General features: G+C 30.5%; 1 protein-coding gene across 1 annotated transcript in view; it reads right to left on the reverse strand.

Annotated features, from left to right (window-relative positions):
- LOC134727177 (RYamide receptor-like) overlaps positions 1 to 15,693 on the reverse strand; it is a 54,343-nt gene extending 38,650 nt beyond the window's left edge. Inside the window, exon 1 of the mRNA XM_063591556.1 lies at positions 15,316 to 15,693. The gene's annotated coding sequence lies outside the window, so the exon portion shown is untranslated. The remainder of the gene's footprint in view (positions 1 to 15,315) is intronic.
- Positions 15,694 to 16,400: the final 707 nt, after the last annotated feature.

Below are 16,400 nucleotides of genomic sequence, written 5' to 3' on the forward strand. Positions count from 1 at the left end.
AGATTAACACGAAATTGTGTTGTAAAAAAGTGTTGTTTTTTATAATCATTGAAAATACCATTATTTAAACTGTCTCCTTTATAGAGAAAATAAGGATGGCTTGGTTATCTTTTTAAAAATTTTCCATATTTTGTTTTGTGGGTACCTTACTTGTTACGTGTTTATCGGTGCATTTAGTCAGTGCAGTGACTTGTAGATATATGCTTTTATGCCACACTTAGGGGCATTAGGTTTTTCGATCTGTCAGCCCGTTCGTTAATCCGTCTCTCCTGGTTAAATTTTTTGGTCAAGGTAGTTTGATGAAGTTGGAGTCCAAGCACATTGACACTTAATTAGTACACATGTTCCATATGATATGATTTTTCTAATTTTGATGATAAATTTGAGTTTTGACCCCAATTTCGTGGTCCACATAATATAGAAAATGTTAGTGCGGCCGGTAAGGCCTCCGTGTACTATGTACACATTCTTGTTTGTCATGTTTTGTTATTGCAAAACACTCTTTGGTCGGGATAAATTGTCTCTTTAACACATTCCCTATTCCCATTTTAAATCTTATCTTATCATTCGAAGTCGTGCAACATTTCCTATTATCATATTCACATGCCCATATGTAATTAATCTATTTACAAAATTTAAACGAGAACCTGCGGATAAGATATTAAGATAAATGGCCCTACTACTAGAATACAATGTGCATTTGATTTCACTCCCGTCTGCTTTTAATGCTGTCATTATCAGTGTTTCATGCAATAACAGATTTTCAAATGTCTTGACACACGCACGCAATATGTATACTTATCAATAAGTTAGATGACCTTTAGGATCGCTGATTAGAATGATTTACAAGTTGCTGAGACATGCAATATTTTATTGAATGAATATCAAGTAATATTTATAGCTTAAGGGTTTTTGAAATTGAGATTCAATTTGTTATAATCAGTGTCTCAATGGTATAAGCTTTTTCGTGTTATCAATAAACTAAAAGTGCTTGTGAGAATACAAATGAAAATAAATGAGGGAAACCGTTTAAGTTTCTTAGATATGAAACGTTGAAATTTACAGCACTGTACGTCAAAACAGTTATAGAAGCTAAGTTACAGCACTGTACGCCAAAACAGTTATAGAGGCTAAGTTACAGCACTGTACGTCAAAACAGTTATAGAAGCTAAGTTACAGCACTGTACGTCAAAACAGTTATAGAGGCTAAGTTACGGAAAATCGGAAGGTATTTTACATTATAGGGTTGGATTTTCTCCTTTATCTGTTATTATAATACTTTTTTTTTCATTGTTTGTCTAGTGTTCATGGTCGACTATAAGATATGGTCTTGGTCATTGTTAAAGGCCTTACGGTGACCAATTGTTTTTAATTTCTGTGACATTTGGTCTATTGTGGAAAGTTGTCTAATTGGCAATCATACAATATCTTTTTTTTTATATGGTATTGTTTTGTTCCTTATTTTTTACTACCCCTCTCCATTATATTGTCTTATTTTTTTTGCAAATAGAATTATTTGAAATTGAAATATGTATCTAAACTATCATGGTTTGAGTCAATAATTTTATCATCCATTGTGATATACAAAAATGTACAACATCTGCATATATGTAAGGAAATATTGGTTTGTCCTTTCCTTTCCGTGTCTGACTGAATGATTGCATTTCTGTCTGTCGGTCCTTGACAAATAATTGTCAATCCAAAATCTCGTTCAATTTGTAACAAAATGAAACTACTTTGACTTATTAGCTATTTGTTAGAGCAACCATGAACTTTATCAATTATATATACAAAAGTTTGTAAACATCAAATCATGCACAATTTACAAACAAATGACGCTGTAGACTTGACTGAATTTCTTTACACTGTATGAAGATTTGCAGTAGGTTTGTTTCATATAAGATTGACTCTTATGGTTTAATCTAACAATTGATTGACTTAAGGATAACTACATATAACGAAGGTTGTTGTCGCAAAATATCTGTATCTAACATCAAACATGGCAGAATATCTACATATGGAACGAGAACACAGTTATTTTGTAGTGCATTTCTTTTAGACAATAAATTCAAATTAAAAAAATCGCACCTGCTCTTTCTCAAAAAGATTTTTTACAGTGTAGTGTACTACCAGTGAGACAAATAATATTAAAATTATAGAAACTTCTACGAGCTCTAACTCAAAATATTGTCAATTCTGTGTTAAGGGGGTGTGAAATTCAGTTTGACAGCTTCAGACGTGTTAAAATTTGACCTTTTTAGAACTGGACAAATTCACTACTTTTTTAATTAACATAAAGATTCAGCACCCAAATTTTTTTGACATGTAATTACATCCTCCTACTTGATATTTCATGCATTTCATTCATCGTTGAAAATGTAATGGAATATGATGCGACTGTCATAAAAGTGAGATGTTTAGCTAGCTATAAAACCAGGTTCAATCCACCACTTTCTACATTAGAAAATGCCTGTACCAAGTCAGGAATATGACAGTTGTTATCCATTCGTTTTATGTGTTTGGACTTTTGATTTTGCCTTTTGATTTTTGATTTTCCTTTTTGAATTTTCCTCGGAGTTTAATATTTTTGTGTTTTTTCTTTTAATATCAAGAAATTAATTGTGAAAGTGTATCAAATAAAACATGCAAGTTATACACTGTTTACACTAGTTCTAGTACTTTAAACCAAAGGACGATAACTGTGTCCTTGGACAATATGACGAAGGTTGTTGTCGCAAAATCTGTACATACATTTTATGTATCTTACACCAAACATGGCAGAATAGGTAAAACCTTGACAAATAAAAAAAGAATTTCTACGTACTTTTAGGTTCAAAACAAGGACTTTGTCATGTTAACATGTTTGGAAGTTTGTTTATGCAAAATCTTCTTCATTTTACTGTGGAATAGCTATGTACTGCCATATTTACTTCAATCTATAAGTAATTATGACTTTTTTTCTAATTATTTTTGTAATCAGATTTGTCTTGGGGAGTTTCCTTTTTCAATTAGAAACCATGAACTTAGCTTTTCTTTATACCAGGAGTAAATACAAAATATCTTACAGTTTACATTCCATTAATTTGTATTGATAGAAACTTGACTAAATTCTGTAACCGCATGTTTACTTTCGTAGAAATAGAAAGTTTGTTTACACATACTTTATACTATCCTTTTAACTTAGGAAAAATAGTAAAGAAAACAAGTTTTTCTGTCTTATATGATTCTACGATGATTTGATCAACATGTTATAACTAAATTTGCTTTTAAATTTTTTAAATAGAATTATGCAATTACTTGAACAAAAATCAGAATGTCACACCACCAAACACAGATAAACTTGATCGAACACGTAGATGAGGTTCCATAGATTAATGAACCTTCGTTATGGATTACCATCAAATCCTTGTTCCATTAATGTAAGCAATGGTGATGAATTATGTGCATTTGTGGTTTTCTCTTAATTTACTGTATCTATTCCTAGCTATTATAGCGAAATAAGGCGTTCGATCTGATGTTTTGAATAATTACTTAATGTCAAGATTGAAGCGTAATAAAAACGAAATTGGTTACTTATATGTTATTGTTGAGATTTTGTTCTCTCCAACTTATGACGTTTTTATGATTTGTTGATAATACAATTGCAAATTAATATTGTTTTATTCGTCATTTTTACAGGCTCAAGTCTTTAGTACATTTACACAATGAATTGTACTTTTAATCTTGTTTGACTGTTCTAGTTAATTGACTATTCTATAATAATTAATTGCCTGTTCTAATTAATTGATTATTGTCTGCTTTACGTCCTTTGTCTTTTTGTAACTTTTTAATTTTTTAATTTTAATGTCAAATATTGCTGACGAGGAATCGAGATGGAGATAATTAACTGTGTGCGTTTATGTAGACTACCTCCTATTGTTAAAATTTTCCTTCTATTAGGAAAGTATTTTATATAGAAGCTTTCAAGAGTCTATGTGTATAAATCACTATTATAACAAGCTATGCATGTATCTTTGGAACAATAACATTGTTTTTAAAAACTTTTTGTTGCGTTTCCTTGTATTGTTACTTTTTATAAAGTATTTCATTATTTCATTTTACCTTCAAATTGTCCAATCTGTGTTTCGTTTTTTCTTCTTTTGATCTTGACTTGTTAGCTGATATAAGGTCATTTACAAACATTTTATATTCAATGTATCTTATTAACTTTACATTCATATTCATTAACGTAACTTCTTTAAATATTATCCGTTTTTTTTTACATTGATATCCGAAACAATATCAACTGTGAGCCACAATGTGATCTTTTCGGCTTTACAGATACTGTGTTTATTGTGTTATTTCTTGTCTTGTTTTACTACCTGAGATATTTGGCAAGCTCAATATCGTCTCTTTGCACACGAGAATAACGAAGTCCCCGAACAGGTAGATGGCAAAGAGAAGCACGATAAATAAGCATATTCAGTGGCAGACGTAACTTAATAAGCATAACGTAACGTCATAATTATATTCTGTAAACAGATGTAACTTCATAAGACGTATCGTCAAAAGTAAATATAAGTGGTATGGGAGTCTAAGATAAAAATGATAGAATTTGTTCATATTTTGCCAAAACCTACTATCTTTTGATATATATATATATATGTTCAAAAATATAATAAAAATGATATTAAGGTTGTAACAAAATGACACATTTTGTATGGATTATACAGGGAAAAACACCATTTTGTAATTAGAAACTAAACAAAATAATAGAATTGTAAAATAAATTAGGAAAAGATAGCTTTTAGACAATGCTTTGAGAATATCAAAAGAAAAGATTGGGTCACCGTACGTTTATAAGTATATTCAGCTAATGAAGTTACATCATAAGTATATTCAGCTAATGAAGTTACATCATAAGTATATTCAGCTACAGATGTCCCTTCTGTGCTGACATGAATTATCATTGATATTGTTATATTTATAAATTAGCTGTTAGCAAATTATTATTTTTTTAAATACTAAGGCTTTTCTACCTCAGGCATAGATTATCTTAGCTGTATGGCATAGATTTATTTACCTTAGCTGTATGGCATATATTACCTTAGCTGTATTTGGTAACACTTTTAGGAATTTTGGATCTCAATGCTCTTCAACTTCGTACTTTATTTGGCTTCTTTTTTTTTCTTTTTACTTTTTTGGATTCGAGCGTCACTGCTGAGTCTTTTGTCACAGTAGACCAAATGCGCGTCTGTCGAATATATGACATTTAGTCCTGGTATCTATGATGAGTTTATTTATCGGTATATTTAGTTATAGACGTATAAATATCGACTCTATAACTCACTAACGTTTCCATATAACTATACTAATCAACAAAAGTAACGATTCAGAGATTTTACATCAAATTTATCATACAACATAATTAATAGGATAAACTGTTAAATTATCCAATGACAAACATTTATTTACCAAAAAAACAACAACATATGAATCAGAAAATCTGGACAGGCCGCAAACTGAGAAAAATGCCGTGTTATTGAACACAGGTACTGAAATTGTTGAAATAACACGAATGAGAACTCAGTATTAAAGTATCAATATCAATATTGAATACGAAGACACTCCAAATTTCAATCAAATAATGTTTATTCGTCAAGTTAATAGTTCTAATACAGATTTTTTAAGTTTTCAGAGGATAATAACATTTTGAAATTGCGATTAAAAATGCATATTTTTTCTACCAAAGTAGTACTTACAGTGTAGATTTTTAGTTTGGTACGTGCATCCAAAGTCATATATGTTTGTTGTTGTTGACCAGTAAGGTATACTTTTATGCTCATTGGTTTTATGTTTTTTGTCTCTATGACCCAAACATCGTTTCCATTCTTTATAATTTTCCTTAGAAATGGTTGAATATTGCAAATAGATCTCTATATATTTATCAAACTTATTGAAAAAAAAAGAAAAACAACGACAACCTCAGTTCAATAAATATTTGAATAAAAATAGGCAAAGCGATATTAATAAACAATATCAAAAATGAAGTTAAAAATGAAAGGCTACATTTGTAAGTATCCAAAAATATTGTAAAATGAAAGTACAATGTATATGGCTTTGAACACCTTTTTTCCGCAGTTGTAAATATTGGCCAGTGCTAGATTCTTAAACAGCTAATATAATTATGTATGGTGTATTAAAGGGGAGTTAAAGGTTTTGGGGTGATAAGGTAGGTTAAAATGCATGTGATGTGTGCAAAATACAATTATCTAAAATATTTTCTTATGTATAGAAACATTCAAAGTCGTCGCTGTGACCAAGTCACTTCCATGTGGAATAACTTGTATTCTTCTTTTTGCAGTGCTTGAACTTTCGCCCAGGAAAAACGATCGATCTCAGCCATTCACTGTTGTAATATACCGTTTTTACCTAACGTTCATGATATTTTACCCACGGACAATACTTCTGATAAGAAACTTTAGGTGATAGTTCTTGTTCTTATACAGATAAATCGTATTTGGTGTACTGATCATAGCTGGCTTACATCATGACACTATGTAAAATCAGTTATCGAATGAATAGAAGCATTTTGTCTCTATTTTATCAGTGATCCCTATTGCAAGGTACAACGATTTCACGTTAACTTAAACGATTTGATGTTTAATCAGCTATTCCATCTCTGGAATAGCAATTATAGGTCTAAACATGACACAAATTCATTTCAATCTGCTTAGTTTAATGAATTGGTTTGCACCCTAATATACCATTTAGTTGATCTAAAGGCTTAGAGTAAAAAGAAAGGTATTAAAAGTAAAAAATCCCGATAAAACTTAATTGAGGAAATACAAATGCTTACGACTTACATCAAAGACTATTCCTTCACATTTACATTTATCATACAAATATTAACAAGTCTATCAAATCAGTATAGAAGTGTTGTTGAGGAAGAGGATGTATAATTAAGATCTTACTTAAAACTTTTTTTAGTTGTGCATGTCTTCGCACTATAATTAACAGTTTTTAGTTTCCTATGTAATGTTTTTATCGCTTGTATGATGATATTTTGCCATTGGCTTATTGTAAAGCTTTCAAACTCCGTGCTTAGAATGATTTATTTGATAAGTGCAATCATTCATGTAATATTTTTTACAGAATACAATTGCACATTTGCAAACTGCATAGTCTATTCTTTGTACAAGTATTTAGCTGATCAAATAGAGTGGGTTTTTGTAAATTACCAATGGCGAAAATATAAATAATTAATTACGTTTCTCAAAGGTCTTTACTTTGGTCAATATAACTGATGGGTGAATCTTTTATATATGAATAATTATTTTCCATCCACATTTGAAATGCGTTGATTTTAGCAGTGTTTTAACTGCTTGAATTCAACAATTTCTTAGTAGGTATTAAACGCTCCAATTCATCACTTTTTGTGATCGAACTGGTTCGAGTGGTTACTCGATTGTTGATATCAATTTTAAAGCTGTAGAAAGCTTTCGAATGTTTACTTGTTAATGTATCAAGATTTTGGTTGATTTGTTTTAAATGATATTTTCTTTTCGAAATCTACTGTCCTTTTAAAAAGAGCAAGAAAATGTTTGGACCAATAATAGTCAATGAATGAATCAAATGACCGTTGTCAAATTTTAAAAGTTTCCATCTAAATTACATATAGGACAGTTATATAGTTTATATTTCTAAAGTTATAATAAATGGAAGCATGAACAACAACTTTCTTAGGTGAAAACAGAATTTATGTGAAGAGCGTGTTTAAACCTAGTTATTTTGTATCGATAAATGTAGCATGATAGCCAATGAGACAACTCTCCACAAGAGACCAAAATGACACAGACATTAACAGCAGTTTACTATCGGTCATCGTACAGCCTTCAATAATGAGAACAGCATATATAGCATATACAGCTATAAAAGGTCCCAAACGAAAAATGTATAACAATTCAATTCAGAAAACTAACACCCTAATTTATGTACAAAATAATGAACGAAAAAAAAGTAACACACAGCAACAAACGACAACCATAGAAGTGCAGACTCCTGACTTGCGACATGCATATACACACATACAGAGTGTGGTGGGGTTTAGAGGTGCCAACCCCCTCCTAACCTGAGACAGTGGTGTAACAGTACAACATAAGAACAAACTATAATTTCATTTGAACAAGGCTTACCTCATCAGATGGAAACAAACAGAAATAAATCCAGAGTACAAATCGGAGAGTACTCGCACCAACTGACAGTTAGTTCTAATTTGAACTAATACTAACTTAGGTGAATGTATATTGTAGGAGCAGGTCTGTTGTTTACATCTCTGGAATTTTACAAACTGCATATTCCGAGTGATACAGTTGTAGAGGCTGTACCATTTGCGATTTTTGTTCACAGTGTTTGACAAAATATTGTTCTGTTGTTCTGCAAAATTCATTTGTTTGCGTTACTTCAAAAGCATGCTTTTTAAGCGTTCATAAAAGTAAAAAAATGCATAATTGAATGTCAACCTGTGATGAGCATTCAAACACATGTTATTAATTAAAAAATAATAAGCTACTTGAAGGAAAGGGTATAAATTAGTGCAAAAGAAGGGAAAACCTCTCAAACTCTTCGCACGTTTTTCTGAATACAAATGAAAATAAGCAAAATTAGTATGACAACTCAAGTAAACGTAAAGCACTACGTATATATATTAAGTGTTATGTAAGGAGTGAACTGTTAGTGCAGCTTGCCAACAAACATCATATAGGTGTTCATTTGTTTTATCAATTATTTACAACCAATACGGCTAATTGGTTCTTTACTAATAAGATATTTTTTTGTTGATTATAATATTTTCATTAGGCGGATAGTCTAATATACTACTTCTATTATTCTTGAGAACATCAAATTGTCAGGATACATATTAATTGAGGGACATATATCAAGTTTATAGGGTGTTTTTTTTTTTTTTTTTTTTTTTTTTAATATCATTAATGAAAATCAAACAATGCGATGTTTTAGAATGGAAGAATTGAGACACTATATTCGTGATCGAACTTTTAAACGAATCCCTACTAAAACGTCTTCTGACAATTGATCACTCATAAAAGATGTGATCAGTCGTTGTAATCCCTAGTTCTCTGCTAATCCGCGAAGTTTTATATTTCTGCTCTTTGGTCGGGTTGTTGTCTCCTTGACACATTTCCCATTTCCATGTTCAATTTCATATACAGCTGTAACAAACAGTTGTTATCAGAAATATTATTCTTACTTGAAAAAAAAATAGTGTGACATATCAAGAATACCATTTGAGAATAAAGTTTTTATTTTGAAGATGAATACATGTATATCCATTTTAGACGTGTGTGATCTAATTTGTTTTGTTTTGTGTGTGTATGTGTGGGTTATTTCGAATTCAATATTTGATAATACTCAAATAGCACTGTAAACCATACAGCACTGCATTCATTAATTTTTAAAGAGATTGAAATTGCTAACACAAAGAAACTCGTTTGAACATCTACAAAAGAATGGCGTTGGTGTAAATATTGCAACGTTTATTGCATGTTGTCTCTCATAAAGAAATGAGCATAAACTCATTTGAATCTTAAAAAGTCTACTAAAATTAATAAGATTTCTCTTCTGGGAGCTAAACTGTTACAATGTGTCCTAAAATGACCATATAATGTCTTAACAATTAGGAAAATGGGTACATTACGTATAAAACAATCGAACGAAGTTGCGGGTTGTATAATATAAATTTCTTATAAAAATCAATTATTCAACTGTGACAGTAATTCGTTTCCAACTGAAACTCTCAGTTATAAAGAAAAGATACCAAGATGCGCTAAAATGAAGGTTTTACTGGTTAAAGTTATAAAACGTGTATGTTAGTTCGTTGTAAAGTGAGGTTTGTTTCATAAAGTGTTATGGCAAATAACAGATCATAAGAGTCTGTGTCGCTCAGCTGGCAAAATAATTCCGTAATTTTTTACGAGAAGACAACTTTTGACAAATTTAGCTACATACAAATGAATATGTTTTCGGTATTCTTGAAAATGTTGCAAAATGTTTTGATTAATAGTAGTTTTCGATGAAAAGATTTTGAAAACCAATTAGCAATCAGAATTAAAGATAGTCTGCGGTTACATGTGTTCCGTCATAACGTAACACAATGAGTATTTCATGTATACACCTTTTAATGCATTCAATTATTTCTAGATAGTTTGGTTATATTTACTTGGTAATTTTAGAGAAAAAGTCACATGAAAAAAGTAGACTTTTAACTATTCCTCATTTGGCGTTCGAGTTTGACTGTATAAAGATAAAAGGCAACCGTTAACAATATCAAATCTGATAAGCAAATTTACAAAATATTTCTTCTCTGAAATTTTACAAAATTAATCGAATCTTTATCTAGAAGTTAGTTATTTCAAGACACTCTTCAAACAATCTGCACGTGTAAAACAATAGCGGCAACATAGCACCTTGTTTCTACACGTCTGTATTGAATCTCTATGTGTAATACTATACATACCAGACCTCGAAAGTTTAGTTAAAAGTTGCATAGAGTTCTAGGGAGAAAAATTGAGATGTAATCGTCCATCTGTTTTGTAGGCAAGTTTCTCGTCTATATAAAGATAAGGAGATTTGGTATGATAACGAATGAGACAAATATCCACCGAAGTTCAAATGAAGTGAACATAAGCAATAATAAGTTACCACACGGACTTCAACAATGAGAAAACCCCCGTACTCTTCGCCATATAAAAGTATCATAAATGAAAATGTGAAAGAATTCAAACTAGAATCTTAACGCCCAAATTTTTAACAATAGAATTGTCAAATTGTATTTTTATAATTTTTGCATTTAACATTCCATTACTATGCATTAGGTTTTGGTATAACTTGCTCGGTCACAACAGAGAAAATAACACTGTCGAACAGGGACAGAAACTTTAGCTAACATTACTCTGTGAACCTGATGCACTATCTTGATACATTCTATGTACATAGAGGTAAACACTGTACTGTTGAGTTTTGAATAAACTTTCAACTGACAAGAATAGGGAATAATAATTCACTTCTAAACTTTGATCGATGCTATAATAAATCAATGTACATAATAAAAAACTTGCCAATTTAAACGAAGAAGAATGGAACATCGATGATTAATTTCATAATTTTGTTTTCGGTTGCAAAGCACCAGACCTCCCTTATGTACTACAAACAATTCAGTTGTAATCAACTACAAATGATCTTGGAGTACTTACTAAATTATCAAGGATTTAATTATTTTATGTTCACTGTAAATTATGATCCATTTATTTCTACAGAGTGCCCGTATGTAGTTAAAGCAACCTTTTTGGACCTTGAACTTTATTAAGATGTTTCTAATAACACACGATAAAGAAAGAAGTATCTTTTCTATCGGTTGCCATTTCATATTGGCATATTTAAGAACACATTTTGTTAACCAGGGAACCACATGGAATAAAATTCTCCAATTCAACATATTATCGAACTTTAAAGAATATAGTATACAAGAGTATGTTATTAAATCTGAAAAAAAATGTTGCTTGAAAAGAGCTATGTTTAGACTCTGAAATTGCCAAAATAATAAAATGTTCAATTCTGTCATATATGTCAGTGATGACATGGTTAAATCTGGGTTGTTTCCTTCATAAATTGTCACTTTGTGTTGTCACTTTTGCGTCATAAACAAATTGAAATTGACATAATTAGTATTTGACTGAAAATTGCAAATTAACACATCGGGTTTAGGCAAAATCAAAATACGGGCCAACGTCTTATCTAAACATATAGCATACCCACGTAAAAATCTTAGCATAAGACATCTTGTTGTAAAATTTCTTTTTCGAATAAGACATTGGCTCATGTTTGAATGACAAACTTAAAAAATAAGACTAATTTGGCAGATTTAACGTTGACAGCATCAAATTTGAAAAAAAAAACTCGTGTACAGTTTGCACCGCAAGGTTCGAAAATATTAGTAATGTCATGCAATCATTTCGTCTCTGTATACAATTTTCGAATAACATACTCCCCCTAAAAAACCAAACATATATTATGCCAGTAACAAATAGTACAGATTTACACTATCTTCCGGTGTATATCGTATTGCTACTAAAAATTGCAAGCACACACATCGAAAATGGTCCCGGTGAGAAATAAATTCAGATTAAATTAGTCTTGAATGATGCAATGATAGATCCGTTAAGTAAAAAATAAAAATAAAGTAAGACATATTGCGGTAAAACTTGAAATACTTTTTTTTCATCAAAAATTAGACATCCTGAATGTTTCCAACTGCAACCATATGATCATATAGTATATACTGTATATTTTACCGATGTCAGTGATATAAGTTGATAACAATAAAATAATTCATTTAACAACATACAGCCCAAGGGTTTCAAAAAAATATGTTTTTTTCTTAACAATTTATTTTTGTCAAGTTTTTCACAAAATCTCATACCGTTTGTTGCTATTTTACGAGTTAAAAGTATAATTACTTTATGATATCAAGCATGCAGTACTATTTGCACTATAACATTTGATTTCTATCGAGATTGTTTGAACCCGCTCTCTGTCCTGGCCTACTCAAGAACTTGTTGGTTTTCTTTGCTCTCTTGCTCTATTATGATGTACTGAACATATGATACTCAAACTCAAATATTGCGTTATTCATATAGAATTTGCCTTAGCTACGAGGCAGCAGTAACAGCCGGTAATACAACTTGCTCTGAGGTCATCTCTATTTAGAATTGACACTATTCATCCTGGTTGTTTAGCTTTTTAAACAAAATTATTGATTTCCCAATAAGCCTGCGCGTATAACACCGAAACACGTCGAAAAAATAGGACTCAAGGGACTCACTAGCTAAAATTAAGCGGAATAACTTTCGCGGAATTTATGAATTATGTTGATTATTTATAACAAGAAGTATCCAGTGTCCAGTATCGTGAGATCACTAAAACCAATCACATCAATTACAACGTATTGTCACAAGAAAGAAGACCATGCGTATGACATATTGTCAAATCTTGACAGTTCCAGGTTTGCAATTAATTTTAACGATGACCAAGGAAAAGATTACAGATGTAACCACAAAACAAATTAAAATCTAATGTCATTATTGACGTCTTACAAGGTCATTATTTACGTCTCTACAAGGTCATTATGAAAGTCTGTACAAGGCCATTATAGTCTTTGGGGGAAGTATAAAATGGCAACACAATTATATGAAGCATGCGGTTTTATTAAACTATTACATATCGTTGTCATTTAGATTATTTGATCCCGCCTACTTCGACGTTGGCCTTTGTTAATATGCCGTTTGCGTTTTTTTAATGATCGTTTGCGCTTTAATTATTCGGGCAATTGCGCTTTTTAAAAGGGACATTTGCGAGATGTATAGAGGATTGAAACTAATAACGAGTAAAACATGGTAGTTATCTAAAACAGGGTACAACATTTTTTGTAATCAACTCTTCTTACAGCTAACTACGTTAATACATACCTATGAAACGTTACCGGGTGGTTTTACATATGTTAGAGTAATGCACTTGTATGCTATTGTAGAATGATGTAGGGATCTTATTTACAAACTATGGAACTTAGTTATTTTTGAAAAAAAATTATGAAAGAGAGCACTTGTTTGATGTAATAAAACCCTTATATACTTTTTAAAGCAGATCGCTATAACCTTACAGAAAAAATGTAGAAAATTAAGTTGTGCGCCAACTATTACGGAACTCTATATTGGCTATTCACTTTTATTTACAGAATTGCGATTAAAATCATATGATATTGTTGTAAACATTACGTGTTAATGATATATAAATAGAAGGTCACTCCATTCGACTTCGAAAAAAAACAACAATTAGACCAATCTGTAGCGTGGAAAAGGTCTACACGAAAAAAAAATGACCACAACGTCTTCACCGTGTCATTATGCAAAATCGCAAATTCTTCATGCATCTTTTTTTTATAATGATTTAATCATTAAGACAGTAATTTCAAATCCGATAACCCCTTACATTTGCATATCATCCGGAAAAAATAAACACAAATAATACCTTTTATACTTTATCGTCCTCAAAATGCGTAAAATATGTGTTACTGGACGTTTAAAACTTTTAAGACAAATTACAATTTGTCTGGAGTTTATCAGAAAAAATGCCGTCATTTTTTTCAATGGAATAGTTAAGCACTGTAATTTCGGGGCCTTACTATAGCTGACTAATTGTTGAAGACCGCACGATGACCCATAGTTGTTAATTTCTGTGTCATGTTGGTAACTTGTGGAGATTGTCTGATTGACAATCAATCAACATCTTTTTTATATGACATCATGTAATTTTTTAAACAATTTTGAATAATAAGTGCCTTAACTTTTATGGAAAAAGGACGGACAGAGGACCATATTATTTCTTTAAATCGTTAAAACGGAAATATGTATCAACACTTTAATGGACACTTTTGGAAACCTTGGTTGTGTAGTAGTTTTTCTCTGTGTAGGAAGTCGGAATAACTTCAAGAAACAATTGACCCATGTAGGAAAACTAGGCAACCTAAGTGAATTCATATCAGAATCGAACACACTTTGGCGATTCGAACTCACAGCATAAAGAATTGAAAGGGTAGGGATCACCATAGACAAACTACTTGGACCATTTGGTTACCGAGATCTATATTCTAACCGTGAAAATCAAAATAATCTAAAAGAAAACCGCATCTGGCACTTACTTGTAGATGTGATACTATTTACTTTTGGTTTCTGTTATGTTTAAAGCATATGCTACATGATTTTCGTAATTTTGACTCAAAGGTTTGTATTCCTGTGTAAGGTATCGGACAGGTCAGATTTATAGTATTATAAAACTAACTGTTTGAATATCTCTGTTAATAATTCAAGGCCTTTCTTTAAATGCCAGCACATTTAAACATTAATATGTCGCTGATTTTTATATAAATTTTTTTATATTCAAAAAAGAAACTGCTGAGCTCGACAGTAATTAATTTGGATGAAACGATTATAAATAGTCGTTTAGAGCAACCAAATACTTAACGATAAGTAAGATCGGGCATTTTAAGCTAAAAGCTAATTGATTTTAAAAAAATAATTTCACTGATTTTTTTCATTCATTATTAAAAATACAAAAAGAAGTTCTTATAACCCTTATGTTGAGTTAAAATGAAATAAATCAAAACAAAAATGCAGATTTGTGTTTGGAAGAAATAGCTGCATACGAATTGGTTATGCTTATTTTTTAAACATTACATATAATAATAAATTATATAAATGATCTTACCTTATACAAGTATGTTATAGTCCTTGTGTAATTCTATCTTCTTTAAGTTAACAGGAATCAGTTATTACTAATTTACATATTAACACTGTTAACTTCTAGGAACCTAATTCAAAACTAGCAGTGTCTATTGAAACGATTCAATAAATAGGTTGCTTCTCCTGCGTATTTCTGATAACGTTTCCACATTCCCTGGGATATCACATCTAACACTCATTAAGAACGCAGATAACGGTATTTTTTGTCTTTCTTATTTCCTTTTAAAATATTTGATCACAATTTCATAAATATTTTTTTGTACATAATCAGATTTAAAATGTCAGTTATATCATGGTCAAAGTTTTATTTGTAATATTAATTTCAGCAAATGGCACGACATCAATATAGTTATGTGTAAATGATTTGAAGAAGAAAGAGTTGCTAGCCAAATGAGAAATAAGTCAATACCTTTTGATCAGGTAAACCGCATTAGAAATAATTTAGTATGAATTGAGCACACAATTTCACAACCAATAATTTTACATACTTCAAATTACATTAACATATAACCCAACCCATTGATGTGATTCTTAAGATACAATCGTCAGTAAATGTTCTTTTCGTCTTTGTGTTGTATTGCAATATAATACCTCGTTTAAACTGCATTATCTTAACAATGAGTTTTCCTGGGTGATGAAATTTATTTACTATAATCATGCTCCATTAAAATAGTGCTAAAATGCTATTGTCATAATTTTGTAATCTTGAATGTTTTCGAAAATGATAGATTGTTTTACACAATTGTATAACCTTTAAAAAAATATTTATGATACAGTTTTAATTTCTCAAATAAACACTTTCTCCTCTAAACTTTACACTTTGCGGTTCGTTGTTTCTGATATACGTAGTATAGTTAAAGGTGATAATTAATGTCTTTCACACTGTAGGCCATTATTAATATATTTTCATAAAAAAAATCTTGAATCTACATGTCAAAGTTGAACCAATTATTATATAATAGCATTTTAACGATTGAAACAAATGTTGATCGAATCTTAAGAGAGGAAGTATCTGATGAAGGAATTAATAAAAAAAAAAAAAAATGCACG

Source organism: Mytilus trossulus, chromosome 7, assembly GCF_036588685.1.
Source record: "Mytilus trossulus isolate FHL-02 chromosome 7, PNRI_Mtr1.1.1.hap1, whole genome shotgun sequence".
NCBI lineage: Eukaryota > Metazoa > Mollusca > Bivalvia > Mytilida > Mytilidae > Mytilus > Mytilus trossulus.